We start from the raw sequence: 15,608 nt of genomic DNA, 5'->3' as shown, positions 1-15,608 counted from the left end.
TAAATGCAGCTCCTGTAGTTTTTGTCACCTATCCCCTAGTACCACAGAGAAGATGGCATCAGGAGTGAATGAACAATTGAATGAATGAATGAATAAATGCTTTTTCCAAGATAGTAGAAATTGATGTCCTTCTTGAATCAAGTCAATGAGTCTTGCTTAGGGTTCCCTCAATTTCAAATGTCTTAGTTTACCATACTTCCTGGACCGATAGTTATTTTTGGTGAATACTCTAAAGCTGCAGTGTTGCTTTTCCAGAATCTCAAAGATCTTTACAATTCTAACTCTTTTAATCTTCATTCTCGGTGATTTTAGGGCCCTAGTCACTCTTCTTTCTGTTCTTTTTAAAGATTTTATTTATTTATTCATGAAAGACACACACAGAGAGAGAGAGAGGCAGAGACACAGGCAGAGGGAGAAGCAGGCTCCCTACGGGGAGCCCGACGTGGGACTCGATCCCGGGACCCCAGGGTCACGCCCTGGTGCTAAACAGCTGAGCCACCCAGGGACCCCCCTCTTCTTTCTCTTTTACTCATTACTTTCATCTCCAGGTATATAAATTATATGTATCCAGTAGTCACTTACAAAAAAGCTAAATATCAGAAGGCAGCAATATCTTTTATACAGTTGGGTAAAGTTTAGGATAGGAATCAGGCACCCCGGGTGGCTCAGCGGTTATTTATATTATACATATAATCATTATATAATTATATAATATATATATGGACTAGGCATTTATGTAGAGTTTAACACCTTACAGGGAATGTGTCAGAGTAATATAACATATCATCATAGTAACAATGATGTTGCCGCAGCTGCTGCTGACTTTAGAAAAGGTAATCATGGGCATAAAACATTTAGAACAGTGATTCTCAATCCTACAAGTTTTTTTAGTTGCTATTTCCTAGACTTCAACCTATAGATTTAAATGCAAATCTCTAGGGTTTGGGCTTGGGCATCATTTGTTTTTTTTTTTTTTTTAAGATTTATTTATTTGCTTTTTTTTTTAAGATTTATTTATTTATTTATTTATTTATTTATTTATTTATTTATTATAGACAGAAGCAGGCTCCATGCCTGGAGCCTGACGTGGGACTCGATCCTGAGACTCCAGGACTGCACCCTGAAGGTGGTCATGCCCTGGGCCCAAGGCAGACGCTCAACCGCTGAGCCACCCAGGGATCCCCATCATTTGTTATTCTTCTCTTAAAACTTTCGTATTGCTGCACAGCAAACCCTCCAAAATGCAGTGGTTTAAAGAAAAAGTTGTTTCTTTTTTGTCACTATTTTGTGGGTTTACGAGAAGGTTCTTCTGCTTGTCTCACTTGGGCTCACTTGGGCAGCAGTTTTTGGCTATTTGGCTGGCCTGGACTGAAAGATCAAAAATGGGCTCCCCACATGTCTGGGACCTTGTTGTTGACCGTCAGGGGGCACGCTGTCGTGTGCTGAGTCATTCTTTGGCAGGCTAGCTGATGGGTTGTCTTTCTTGTGTGGATGTTCAGCTAAAACTGAAATTGCAACGCCTCTTTTTGTGGGTGTGTTGCAAGGTTCACCATGTCCCCTCTACTACATTCCTGGTTAAATCAAATCACAAGGCCAACCGAGGCTCCAAGGGAAGGAAAACAGACCACTCTTTAACAAGCACAGCAAGGCCCCATTGCAAAAAGGCATGTGGAGTGGGAAGGTTGTCCTGCCGTCTTATAAACAGTCCATCACATGGACTCCACTGAATCATGAGGGTTGAGAATAACTGCTTCAATCAAAGGGCTTTACCCTCATATGTCAAAGATGCGTTGAGGGTAAGCTTTCATGCTACAGCTCATCCAGACTCAGGCACGGCATAAGAATATGAAAAGGAAATTAACTGGTAGGCTTATCAATTTAAAATAGAAAATGTGGAGTATATGCTCCACAGTGAGGTTTCTTTGCCAGTAACTTCATTTACTCTAAAATGCAAAGCATCGCCCGAGTGTTATTTGTCCAGCAGATGTCAGCCTCGCACAAGATAATGCCAAGATGTCCCCCAAAGGAAGCTGGGTCCTCCAGTGTCTGGAAAGATTAGAACTGAATTTCCAGGGAGAAAGTATTGCTAGGAGCTACACATTTCGGACAAGGAGCTAGATTCCACCTTCTGCCAGGGTCATGAGGCCTCATTACAGCACAAGACGTTGTGGTTAGAAATGCTGTACCTCACTTTTTCTAAGGCGTGCGCTTTTCCACATTTTAATATCTCTAACAATTGGCAATATCACCCAATGTCTCTATTTTTTCCCCTCCTTAGTGAAATGTAAGATAATTGAGCCTTACAAAAGATGATTTATCAGATTGGATGAAACATAGTAACTCTCATGAGGAAATGATTTTGCAGATTTCCCTTCTGTGATTCACCAGAAGACTAAGAGATCTCTTCTTCACGGACAGTCTTTGACTCAGGCAGGGGGTCACCGTGGCTCCCAAATCTTCCATACACTTCTTTAATTATCTTTTCTTGCAAAGCTATGAATTTTCTCTCTTGATCCACTCCTGTTTCATCCTTTAAGACATCACAGAATAGGGGGATCCCTGTGAAAGCACCTGAGGACTACCAAGATTAAAGACTATGTGATAAATATGGAAAAGGGGAAAGTCACTCACTACCGTCAAAGGCAGAGTGAGCTGGGGCAGTTCCTCAGATCGAATGAGAGAGAAGTCCTCCTCCAGGGTCTGTAATTACCTCCAGGGATTAATGATCTCCCAGAAGCTGTGTATAAAGCCCCAAGTGTTCACCTACTACTTGTCATCAGGCATGAGAGGGGTGTGAGCAAGGGTTGGAAGGGGTAGCAGCACCCAGCCGGCCATGGGGTCCAGCTGTATAGTCCTCACCGTTGCACAAAGAGACTCAGAAACAAAGGGAGTTGAAATCCAGCTCTGCTGTGCTTATCACCCAAAACCTCAAGGGTCTTCATCTTCTAAAAGGGTGTTCCTTTTCCTTTCTAGCTAATTTCCATAAGGTAAGTGCTTTTCTGTAGTTACCCCAAGGGGACCTTCTGTTAAAAGAGGATCTCCTCCCCGGATATCAGTTTTCTTCCCTTCCACCCTCTCATTTAGTCTCTGCCAGAGAAGAAGTCTTAATCTTCCTCCCAAATCCTCATCATTCCTCATAATTTGTACCACACTCAACAATGTCAAATGCAGAGCCTGTTCTATCAGTGTCCCATTGCTGAAATGGAAGCTGTTTAACCTTTATCAAATTTATAAGAGGCAGGGCCAAGGTTTTATTTTTTTTATTTTTTCTTGGAGTTCAGTTTGCCAACATATAGCATAACACCCAGTGCTCATCCCATCAAGTGCCCCCCTCAGTGCCCATCACCCCAGTCACCCCAACCCCTGCCGTCCTCCCTTTCCACCACCCCTAGTTTGTTTCCCAGAGTCAGGAGTCTCTCATGTTCTGTCTCCCTTTCTGATATTTCCTACCCATTTCTTCTCCCTTCCCTTCTATTCCCTTTCACTATTATTTATATTCCCCAAATGAATGAGACCATACACTGTTTGTCCTTCTCCGATTGACTCATTTCACTCAGCATAATACCCTCCAGGTCCCTCCACGTCGAAGCAAATGGGGGGTATTTGTTGTTTCTAATGGCTGAGGAATATTCCATTGTATACATAGACCACATCTTCTTTATCCATCATCTTTCGATGGACACTGAGGCTTCTTCCACAGTTTGGCTATTGTGGACATTGCTGCTAGAAACATCGGGTGCAGGTGTCCCGGCATCTCACTGCATCTGTATCTTTGGGGTAAATCCCCAGTAATGCAGTTGCTGGGTCGTAGGGCATTTTTACCTCTTTGAGGAACCTCCACACAGTTTTCCAGAGTGGCTGCACCAGGTCACATTCCCACCCACAGTGCAGGAGGGTTCCCCTTTCTCCGCATCCTCTCCAACATTTGCTGTTTCCTGCCTTGTTAATTTTCCCCATTCTCACTGGTGTGAGGTGGGATCTCACTGTGGTTTGGGTTTGTATTTCCCTGATGGCAAGTGATGCAGAGCATTTTCTCATGTGCATGTTGGCCATGTCTATGTCTTCCTCTGTGAGATTTCTGTTCATGCCTTCTGCCCATTTCATGATTGGATTGTTGGTTTCTTTGCTTTTTGATGCTGTTTGTTTCTTTTGCCAGATCTGAGGTGGCACGGGCTAACATATATCTTATTTGCAAAGTGATCATCTCTAGAGGTAGGAGTTAGATTTTATGGACAACTTTGCTGGTGCCAGTGCAGGGGGAGGGCAGCCAGGATTATGTGGGGAGGCTGGTGCAGAGCATAGGATAAAGAAGGGAACTAGTCTTAAATGGTCCCAAATAGCAGGTAATTCAAAGCTGTCTGTTGGTACTTAGTGGAACTTACATGCCACAGGGACATAGAAAAATGGACTTCCCAGAGTATGACATGTCCAGAAGAATCTGGACACATGAGTAAAAGTCAAACAGGGGACGAGTGGCGGGGCAAAGTAGAAGAAGAAGCAATAAGACACTGATATACTAAAGGTAGTAGAGATAAGCATGTTCAAAGGCAGAGAGAAATGGAATATCATAAAACCTTCAGAAACTACACCTTGTGCCATTTGGGAGAAAGCGGATATGTGGGAGATAAAAATTAAGAATAGGAAAGATAAATAGAAATTAGATATGAGCACTGGGTGTTATTCTATATGTTGGCAAATTTAACACCAATAAAAGATAAATTTATATAAAAAAAGGCATACAGGAGTAAAATTTTTAAAAAAAGAAATTAGATATGAAACAAAAGTCTTCGATGTTATTTTAAGTGTTTTGATTTAGTCTAGAAAGATAAAGAGCCACTTAGAAATGTACAAAAGAAGTTATATGATTAGATTTATCTTTTAGAAAGCTCATTCTGGCGGAAATATGGGAAATGGATGGAATAAGGAACCAGTGTAGAAAGAAAAAATCATTTAAAAGCTTACCACAAAAGACAAAGGAGAAATGTGACCACCAGAAATAAGACGAGCATACTAGGAATGGAGAGGAAGCGTGACACCCTGAGATATTTAATATGCCCAATGGCTAAATCGAGGACCGATCAGACTTATGTTTGAGGGGTGAAGGGAGGAAAAGAAACAAAAAACATGGGGAAATTTCCAAGTTTCTTCTTGAATGACTAAGTGAATATTGAGTCCTTTTATTAAGAACAACATACAGTAAAAATAGCAAGTTAAAGGCAAATATTTTAAAGTATAATTTTCAAAAAGGCAAAATAATGACTTGTGTTAATATAAGACAAACATATTCAAAGATTTTATTTAACTCATCAATTAATAAGAATTCCAATAATGGGGGATCCCTGGGTGGCTCAGCGGTTTAGAGCCTGCCTTAGGCCCAGGGCGTGATCCTGGGGTCCCGGGATCGAGTCCCACGTCGGACTCCCTGCATGGAGCCTGCTGCTCCCTCTGCCTGTGTCTCTTCCTCTCTCTCTCTCTCTGTGTCTTTTGTGAATAAATAAATAAAATCTTAAAAAAAAAGAAAGAATTCCAATAACGTATTTGAACTGGTCCAAAGAGTATTTGAGAAGTTAGTTATAAACAGACACCTGAGTCAGCTACAAAACTAGTCACCAAACAACAACACCATCGACTCTCGTCTCTGAGATGATCGTTTACACCAGAAACAAAGTACTTGCATCTCTACTCAACGTAAATTTGTGAGGTGACCCCTGCCCAACAAAGTTGTAATATAACCTTGGAAAGAGAAACTCTCGCACTGCTCCCAGTTACCAAAATATGGTAATCTTGTTTGTCTATTTTCAAGTCTAGAATAATCTGATGAGTTAAGATTGAGATATGATGAGTTGGAGGCGGTTCTGAGATACTAAAAATAGAGAAGTCCCTGAGGCAGCTGGGTATACGAGCTTGAGGATAGAGTTTGTTGGAATTCAAGGCTTCCTTATAACAGGTGAAGACACGAGAAATAGCAGTTCACTTAGGGAAAGTATGCAGAGTCGGAAGTTCAAGTGTAAAAGGAACCCTTAGAAAGAGCAATATTTAAAAATCAATCAAATACAAGATGTTCACAAAAGAGTTGCTATAGGGGTTGGAAAAAGAAAGTTTCAAATAGAAGCCAAGTGAGATATGGTTCAAGAAGGAGGGTATATTCTCCAGTAACAAACGTCATAAAATATCCAACAGGAAGGAGAATGCACGGATATCACTGGATTTGCAACTACACAATGATTAGAAATATCAATAAGAATAACACCCAGTGCTCATCCCGTCAAGCGCCCACCTCAGTGTTATTCTATATGTTGGCAAATTGAACACCAATAAAAAAAATAAATTTATAAAAAAAGAAAGAAATATCAATAAGAATATTTCTATTTATATAACAGGGATTTAAAATATTAACATGAAAACTAAGATGTTATGCAAATAAAGTAGATAAAGGAATCAAGAGACTCTAGAGAGTGTTCTGGTTTTTTAGGATGGGAAAGGTTTAAGCATATATATTTGCTGAAGGGGAGGAATCCATAGGGTGGGGGAGGTCATGGTTCAGGAAGGAAGAGAGAATGATGCTGTGAGGTCATTGGAAAATTGGAATGAGTTGAGATCCAATCACTTTTAAAAACTTAATTTAAAAATATACGTAAAGTCACTGATTCATTAGTTTTCTATAATACCCAGGGCTCATTATATCATGTGCCCTCCTAATAGGTAAGAGGTTTCTTTTTGGGGTGATAGAAATATTCTGGAGTTGATGGCTGCATAATTCCATGAATCTACTAAAAACAATTGTACACTTTTTAAGGGATTTTAAAGGTGAATTTGATAGTATGTAAATTATAGCTCAATAAAGCTGTTATAATAAAAAGAAAAAAAAGGAAAAAATATATATATACACATACAGTGCTTTTGGAGGGTTTAGCCATGAAGCATACATACAAATCTTTATCTGAGATTAGAGGAAAGGAAAAAGGACAAGCGTGAACACAGTTACATTGGTCACCCGGAGAAGTCAAGACATTTCTGCCGAAAAAAAAAAAAAAAAGAAAAAAAGACATTTCTGCCTATCGGTCTCTCTCTTTTTGCTAAAAAAAAAAAAAGGGTCACCCCTAAACAGTGCGAGACAGGGAATTTGAAGACAGCAGTAAAGGCTTGAGGTTGTTACTATGAAAAATAAATAATGAGAAATGTTTATTATAGAAATGCGTATTAATAGTTGAATAAATGTATAATATTAGGACTCAGCTCAAGGCACAGAATATGGATTTGTAGGGATTTAATAATTTTCTCCAGGGGCGCCTGGGTGGCTCCGTTGGTTAAGTGTCTGCCTTCGGCCCAGGTCATGATCTCGGGGCCTCGGGTCGGGCCTTGCTCAGCGTGGAGCCTGCTTCTCCCTCTCCCTCTGCTCCTTCCCTGGCTCACGCGTGTGCTCGCTCCCTCTCTCCCTCTCCCTCTCAAATGAAGAAATAAATACAATCTGTTTAAAAATAATCATTTCCTCCGGCAGTGTTCAGTGATCCACATAAACGAATAAGGGTAGATAAGATAAGACACAAAAAAGATAAGAAGTGAACCCTTCCAGGGTCCGCACTTCACGGCGGGCAGAACAGAAACAGTCACATGCGGGTTTCTGTTGCTGCTGCTGCTGCTGCTCCAGCTGCTCCAGCTGCTGCTAATCCCCCTGAGTGTGGCTTGCACTAGCGAGAGACATTTCAACAGGTGGGGCAGGGACGCCTCTACCAACCCCAGTACCCAGAGTTGTCTCGAAAATGGATGTTTCTTTTTATTCCCATTACAGGCTTTCCGCGCCACCATACGTGCTCTGAGAGCAGTGGCTTCAGAGAAGAGCCCAATGCCCACGTCCTATTGCCCCCAAGACCCAGCTCCTGCTCCCCGGCCCCACAAACCCCTGAACACGGTAGGAGAAAGGCAGCAGGTGCATGGGAAGAAAGACCGGCCGGAGAGACCTGGAATCTCTGCCCTGAGCCTGTCGCAAACCGCATGCCTGGGGAAAGACCCAAGGCACGTCCCTTCATTCTTCTGTGCATTGGTTTCCCTACCATGTGGGTATTAGCATGCACAAGATGGACCGTGGTGAACTAGACACGATTTTCTCCCAAGCTCTGATACTGCGTAGGGCAGTTAGAGGATTTAACGATGGTCAACTTCGGAGAACAAGAAACAATATTGCTACTGGAATATTCTCGGACTTAAGCTAAATGAAGAAGGAGAAATCCCACCTTCAGGCTCTGAAACCTTGGTGTACCTGGCACTGGGGCTCCCAGGAGCCTCTACGTATCCTCTGCGTGTCAAATTAAATTCCAGAAAGTCTCCCACAACACCAGAGTCCTGTTTTTCTGGAAGCCTCTCCCTGATCCCAAATTTCTCCCTCGATGTCAAATTTTGCATCTTCATAGAAGAAAAAAAAGATGAGTGGGGATCAGGGTTCCTCCTCTTGGCCATTGCAAAAAAATCAGTATTTTCTGCTGGCAGAAAACAAAATACAAATAAACTTAAACAAAACAAAACAAAACACAAAAACGTTGGCGTGTTTTAAAATAATTAGCAGTTGTGGTTTGGGTCATAGGGAAAATATTTCGTTGACAAACAGGCCTTGAGCACCTACAATACTGTACCAGGCAGCACGTGTACAGAGCATCTTAGACCCGTTCTAAGTTTTTTGTAGACTAGGAGAGGTCTCACACGCACACACACTTCCAGTAATGTGTTACTCAGCTGCCTAATAAGTTGCAAGATAGCAAAGACCAGAAGAGGGGGATTTGAGGGAAAGCATAACCACTAGTGTCAAAGAAAAAAATCATCTACCAGATAGGATGAGCGCACAGAGCTTGATTTTATTCCAATAATATCGCCAACCGGAGGGGAGAAAGCTCGGAGCGTTGACCAAGTCTAGTTGTCCAGCTTGGGAAGAACAAGGAACTAGAGAGTTTAGGAGCTGGGCTGGGGAGCTCTTAGACCCCCCGTGTTTGCTGACTGGCCTTATCTAGAGGAAAAGTAAGGCAGCCCAGCAGGCAGGGCTGGATCCCAGGACCCCACGACCACGACCTGGGCTGAAGGCAGACACTCCACCCCCTGAGCCCCCCCTGCCCCAGGAACCCCACTTTCTGGCCATTTTGTAAGACTAGGAGCTAAGGGTCCAGCTTAAGGTAGGCTCCTTCCCTTCCACTGAACTTGGGAGACAAAGGCCTATGTTCTTTGATTAAATTTCAGAGAGATGATTCTCAGTTCCCAGAGAAACGCTTGCCCGGGTTGTAGAATTGGGATGAGGCTGGGAGAAGATTGGTAGCTCAAAGGGTCTGAAGAAGGATTTATAGTACATGCTGCTTAAATTAAATGCTGTAAGAAAACAGAGGTCGGGGCCTAGCGTCGCTGGGGGTGGGGGGGAACCTGTGCAAACCGTGGTCCGGCTGAGGTGAATGTTGAGGCCGTCTCGGCCATGAGAGAGAACACACGAATCTGACATTATTCCATGCGAAAGAGCCTGAGCAACAATATATCTGATCCCGTCTCATGGAGCAGTTGGGTTGGCGTGGCAGGAAGGGGCAGCCCCCACGCTCAGCGTTGCCAGGTTCCTTACGGGGGAACTGAAGACCTGTGCAAAGTGTGTGTGGCTGGAGGTGCGCTCGCCCCCTGGGGCAGGATACGGGCAGGACAACGTCCTCGGGTCCGTGACTCCTGGATCCACGTGGACCGTCACTGAGGAGGGAAGAAAACAATGCATTTGCTTGCTGGCCCCTGCCTGGGCGGGTTCCCAAGACCTTGGCCAGTAACAAGAACCCTTTGGGGAACACTCATTACTGGTCTGGGGAACAGAGGCACCCCTGCTCCTCTCTCGGCCTGGCTCTCTCCAGCACCTGCCGCGCTGCAGTCCTCCTGCTCCCGACCCAGGTACCAGGCGCCAAGCCCACATCCCCGCATCCCCGCATCCCCTCATCCTGCATCCCACATCCTGCATCCCGCATCACCTCATCACCTCATCCCTGCATCCCAGCATCCCCACATCCCCGCATCCCCCCATCCCGCATCCCTGCATCCCCGCATCCCCGCATCCCCTCATCTCAGCATCCCTGCATCCCCGCATCCCGCATCCCCACATCACTGCATCCCCACATCTACTGCAACCCTGCATCCCTGCATCCTCACATCCCCACATCCTCGCATCCCCCCATCCTGCATCCCTGCATCCCCACATCCCCGCATCCCTGCATCCCCGTGATGGGACAGGGCTCCAGACCCATCGCAGCAACACCATTGCTCAGAGTCCCAAGGCCAATCTGCTATTCCCGCCTCTCCCATGTGAATGCGAGGACCGAGTGGGCGGCAGGGCGGGCGCCCACTTTAGGAAAAATGGATTGGAAGCGTACCGGGTTGGCGGTTAGGCAGGTGCAGGGGTCGCAGGGGGTGCAGGCACCGTAATCTTAGTAAAGCTCCCAGAGCCATGCCCTCTTCCCTGCCATCATTTTTCTCCACAGAATTATATTATTTAACATTCTAGGTTCATTTATATAATCTGTTTATTTCCTCTTTTTCCTGAAGACGTTGTAGCTCAAACTCTGAGCTGCTGGAAGAGCGGAGCTTTATGGTTTGCTCCTGGAGAGAAGGAAGGCTCCGGATGGAGAGCGGGTACAAAGAGGTGCAGGGTCTCGGGGGTCGCCCTGGGAGATCCCCTTCCCAGATTACATTTGGAAGAGGGTATATATCCTCTCCAAGGACAAAAGGCCCTGTAGGCGCCAGAAAAAGGCCTTTCATCAGGGGGGGACTAAGATGTGTGCTGAGGAGGGGTCACCGGGTCACTGCTTTTTGTGTTGTCAGAGCATGGAATCTGCACACTACCGAGCCAGGGGCCTGGTTTTCTGGGACAGAGAGCACTAGTCAGAGTACAGGGAGCCTCTAATCCTGAGGAGGGAGCGCATCCAAGTGGTGGCAGCTCCTTTAAGATTTGGAGCTTTGAATCCCAGCCTCACCAGAGATAAACGCAGGAGAGGAGACCGGGCTCTGACCCCCTGATGGGCCTCTTCCGAGAGGGCTTCCTGAACAGGGGGAGGTGGGAGATTCCCCTGCCCAGGGAGTGAGATCCCACTGGACGCAGGCTAGGAACACTGCTGGACATCAGAGAGCAACACCCGCACCCTGCCCTTTGTGCATGGTAACAGCTTCTTTTTTTTTTTTTTTTTTTTTTAATTAACTTTTATTGGTGTTTAATTTACCAACATACAGAAAAACACCCAGTGCTCATCCCGTCAAGTGTCCACCTCAGTGCCCGTCACCCATTCCCCTCCAACACCCGCCCTCCTCCCCTTCCACCACCCCTAGTTCGTTTCCCCAAGTTAGGAGTCTTTATGTTCTGTCTCCCTTCCTGATATTTCCCAACATTTCTTTTCCCTTCCTTTATATTCCCTTTCACTATTATTCATATTCCCCAAATGAATGAGAACATACACTGTTTGTCCTTCTCCGATTGACTTATTTCACTCAGCATAATACCCTCGAGTTCCATCCACGTTGAAGCAAATGGTGGGTATTTGTCGTTTCTAATTGCTGAGTAATATTCCATTGTATACATAAACCACATCTTCTTTATCCATCATCTTTCCATGGACACCGAGGCTCCTTCCACAGTTTGGCTATTGTGGCCATTGCTGATAGAAACATCGGGGTGCAGGTGTCCCGACGTTTCATTGCATCTGAATCTTTGGGGTAAATCCCCAACAGTGCAATTGCTGGGTCGTAGGGCAGGTCTATTTTTAACTCTTTGAGGAACCTCCACACAGTTTTCCAGAGTGGCTGCACCAGTTCACATTCCCACCAACAGTGTAAGAGGGTTCCCTTTTCTCCGCATCCTCTCCAACATTTGTTGTTTCCTGCCTTGTTAATTTTCCCCATTCTCACTGGTGTGAGGTGGTATCTCATTGTGGTTTTGATTTGTATTTCCCTGATGGCAAGTGATGCAGAGCATTTTCTCATGTGCATGTTGGCCATGTCCATGTCTTCCTCTGTGAGATTTCTCTTCATGTCTTTTGCCCATTTCATGATTGGATTGTTTGTTTCTTTGGTGTTGAGTTTAATAAGTTCTTTATAGATTTTGGAAACTAGCCCTTTATCTGATATGTCATTTGCAAATATCTTCTCCCATTCTGTAGGTTGTCTTTTAGTTTTGTTGACTGTATCCTTTGCTGTGCAAAAGCTTCTAACCAAAGAGGTAAAAGATCTATACCCTAAAAACTATAGAACACTTCTGAAAGAAATTGAGGAAGACACAAAGAGATGGAAAAATATTCCATGCTCATGGATTGGCAGAATTAATATTGTAAAAATGTCAATGTTACCCAGGGCAATTTATACGTTTAATGCAATCCCTATCAAAATACCATGGACTTTCTTCAGAGAGTTAGAACAAATTATTTTAAGATTTGTGTGGAATCAGAAAAGACCCCGAATAGCCAGGGGAATTTTAAAAAAGAAAACCTTAGCTGGGGGCATCACAATGCCAGATTTCAGGTTGTATTACAAAGCTGTGGTCATCAAGACAGTGTGGTACTGGCACAAAAACAGACACATAGATCAATGGAACAGAATAGAGAACCCAGAAGTGGACCCTGAAATGTACGGCCATCTAATATTCGATAAAGGAGGAAAGACTATCCATTGGAAGAAAGACAGTCTCTTCAATAAATGGTGCTGGGGAAATTGGACATCCACATGCAGAAGAATGAAACTGGACCACTCTCTTGCACCACACACAAAGATAAACTCAAAATGGATGAGAGATCTAAATGTGAGACAAGATTCCATCAAAATCCTAGAGGAGAACACAGGCAACACCCTTTTTGAACTTGGCCACAGTAACTTCTTGCAAGATACATCCACGAAGGCAAAAGAAACAAAAGCAAAAATGAACTATTGGGACTTCATCAAGATAAGAAGCTTTTGCACAGCTTCTTTCTTCTTTCTTTCTTTTTCTTTTTTAATTACTGCAGCAGGATGGATCCTGAGACAGCACAGCAGGCCTCTCCCCCAGAGGAGCAACACAGGCAAGCTTCTTTATTCACCGAGTTTATTGGCCCTTCAGCGTGTCCCATAGCATCCCCTTCAGTTCTGGTGGAAATAGGACCAGGTGGTTGTGGGTTTTTTCCTTTTATACTTTCTTTTCCTTCCTTCCTTCCTTCCTTCCTTCCTTCCTTCCTTCCTTCCTTCCTTCCTTTCTTTCTTTCTTCTTTCTTTCTTTCTTTCTTTCTTTCTTTCTTTCTTTCTTTTTTTCTTTCTTTCTTTCTTTCTTTCTTTCTTTCTTTCTTCTTTCTTCTTTTATTTTGAATCAGAATTATATATTTTTATTTTGTTTTTTTCCATTTCCTTTCCTCTTTTTTTGGATCAGTCTTCTTTTTGTCTTTTCTTTTTGTTTATTTTTTTCCCTCTCTTTTTCTTTAGAGTCAGGCCTATAGTTTCTTTCTTTCTTAATTTTTTTAGGCTTATAGTTTTGCTTTGTGTGTGTGTGTGTGTGTGTGTGTGTCTTTTTTTAATCTGTTTGTTTTCTTTCCTTTTCTCTTATTTTTGGATCAGACTTTTTTTTCTTTTTCTTTCTCTCTCTCTCTTCTTTCTTTTTTTTATAAATTTATTTTTTATTGGTGCTCAATTTGCAAACATGCGGAATAACACCCAGTGCTCATCCCATCAAGTGCCCCCCTCAGTGCCTGCCACCCAGTCACCACCACCCTCCGCCTACCTCCCCTTCCATGCACCCCTAGTTCATTCCCCAGAGTTAGGAGTCTTTCATGTTCTGTCTCCCTTTCTGATATTTCCCATTATTTTTTCTCCTTTCTCCTTTATTCCCTTTCACTATTTTTTATATTCCCCAAATGAATGAGACCATATAATGTTTGTCCTTCTTTTCTTTCTCTTACTTTCAACAAACAAATCAAAGCATATCTAGATAAAGGTCCAAACACCCCCCTACTGCAAGCAAGGAAGAACTCTGCTGAAGACAGGCCAGTGGGAAAGAGCAGCCAAAAGGTCATAGTAGGGTGCACAGAAAATACACCAGAAATTCTTCAAGTTCTTCAAGAAGTGCCAGGCCCTGGACAGTGTATGACCTCTTTTTAATATAGTATTACTCTGAGGTGCAGGAAACATAATAGGCTTCCATAACACACAAAAGATAGAAACTCAGCCAAAATGGCAAGATGGAGGAATGCTCCCCTGAAGAAAGGTCAGGAAGATATTATAGCCAGGCACTTGCTCAAAGCAGATATAAGAAATATACCTGAACAAAATTTTAGATCAACTGTATAAGATTACTAGCTGGACTTGAAAAAAGCATAGAAGGCACCAGAGAAACCGTTGCTGAAGAGTTAAAGACCTAGAAGCTAGTCAGGCTGAAATAAAAAATACTAAACCAGAGATGCAAACAGACTGGATATAATCACTAGGGGAATTGAAGAAACATAAGAGAGCATAGGTGATATGGAAGATAAAATTTTGGATAATAATAAAGCTGAAAAAAAGAAGGAAAGAAAACTATTAGACCATGAAGGTAGACGACTTAGGGAACTCAACGATTCCATAAAGCAAAATAATATGTGTATCAGAAGTTCCTAAGAAGAAAAACAGAGAAAAGTGTAATATCTATTTGAGAAAATTATAGGTAAAAACTTCCCTAATGGGGGGAGGGGGAACCAGGCATTCCAGTCCAAAAGGCACAGAGAACAGCCCCCCCCACCCCAAATCAAAAGAACAGGTCAATACCATGGCATATCATAGTGAAAGTTGCAAACTACAAAGATAGAGAATTCTGAAAGCAACTCCAGAGAAAATGTCCTTAAACTATAAAGATAGACACATAAGACTATCAACCAACCTGTTCATGGAGACCTGGCAGCCCAGAAAGAATGGGCATGATATATTCAACATGCTAAATGGGAAAAATATGCAACCAACACTTTATTCAGCAAGGCTTTCATTCAAAACAGAAGGAGAGATAGAGTTTCCAAGACAAAAACAAAACAAAAAACACAAAAAACAACTAACTAAAGGCCTTCATAAGCACTAAACCAGCCTTGCATGAAATATTAAAGGGGACCCTTTTTGTGGAAAAAGGAACCAAAAATAACAAACACTAGAAAGGAACAGATAATCTACAGGAACAGCAACTGTACAGGTAATACAAAGGCACTAAATTCACATCTTTCAATAATTATTCTGAATGTAAATGGACTAAATGCCCCAATCAAAAGACATAGGGTATCAGAATAGATTTATAAAAAAAAATACCCATCAATATGTCTCTTGCTTACAAGAGACTCATTTTAGACCCAAAGACACCTCCAGATTGAAAGTGAGGGGTGGAGAGCCATTTATTATGCTAATGGGAAGGAAAGCTGGAGTAGTCATCCTTATATCAGACAAATTAGATTTTTAAACCAAAGACTGTAATAAGAGATGAAGAAGAACACTGTATCACAATAACAGGATCTATCCAACAAGATCTAACAATTGTAAATATTTATGCTCCTAACTTGGGAGCAGCCAATTATATAAGTCAATTAATTAAAAAGTTACAGAAACTCATTGATAAAAAATACAATAATAACAGGAGACTTTAA

The 15,608-nt window shown here is 42.8% G+C and overlaps 1 protein-coding gene across 3 annotated transcripts in view; it reads left to right on the top strand.

Annotated features, from left to right (window-relative positions):
* The window catches only part of TESPA1 (thymocyte expressed, positive selection associated 1), a 35,333-nt gene extending 26,824 nt beyond the window's left edge, over window positions 1-8,509 (top strand). For 2 of the 3 annotated variants that reach the window (XM_041736740.1, XM_041736741.1), the window contains one exon: window positions 7,790-8,509. The gene's annotated coding sequence lies outside the window, so the exon portion shown is untranslated. Of the gene's footprint in view, window positions 1-1,055; window positions 3,307-7,789 lie in introns of those variants that run through there. The other variant, XM_041736743.1, reaches the window with a different exon arrangement.
* The last annotated feature ends 7,099 nt before the right edge of the window (window positions 8,510-15,608 follow it).

The sequence above is a fragment of the Vulpes lagopus genome, chromosome 21 (assembly GCF_018345385.1).
Source record: "Vulpes lagopus strain Blue_001 chromosome 21, ASM1834538v1, whole genome shotgun sequence".
NCBI classification, from domain to species: Eukaryota; Metazoa; Chordata; class Mammalia; order Carnivora; family Canidae; genus Vulpes; species Vulpes lagopus.
Note: the sequence above shows the minus strand (reverse complement) of the source record. Positions and strands in the feature narration are given on the sequence as shown.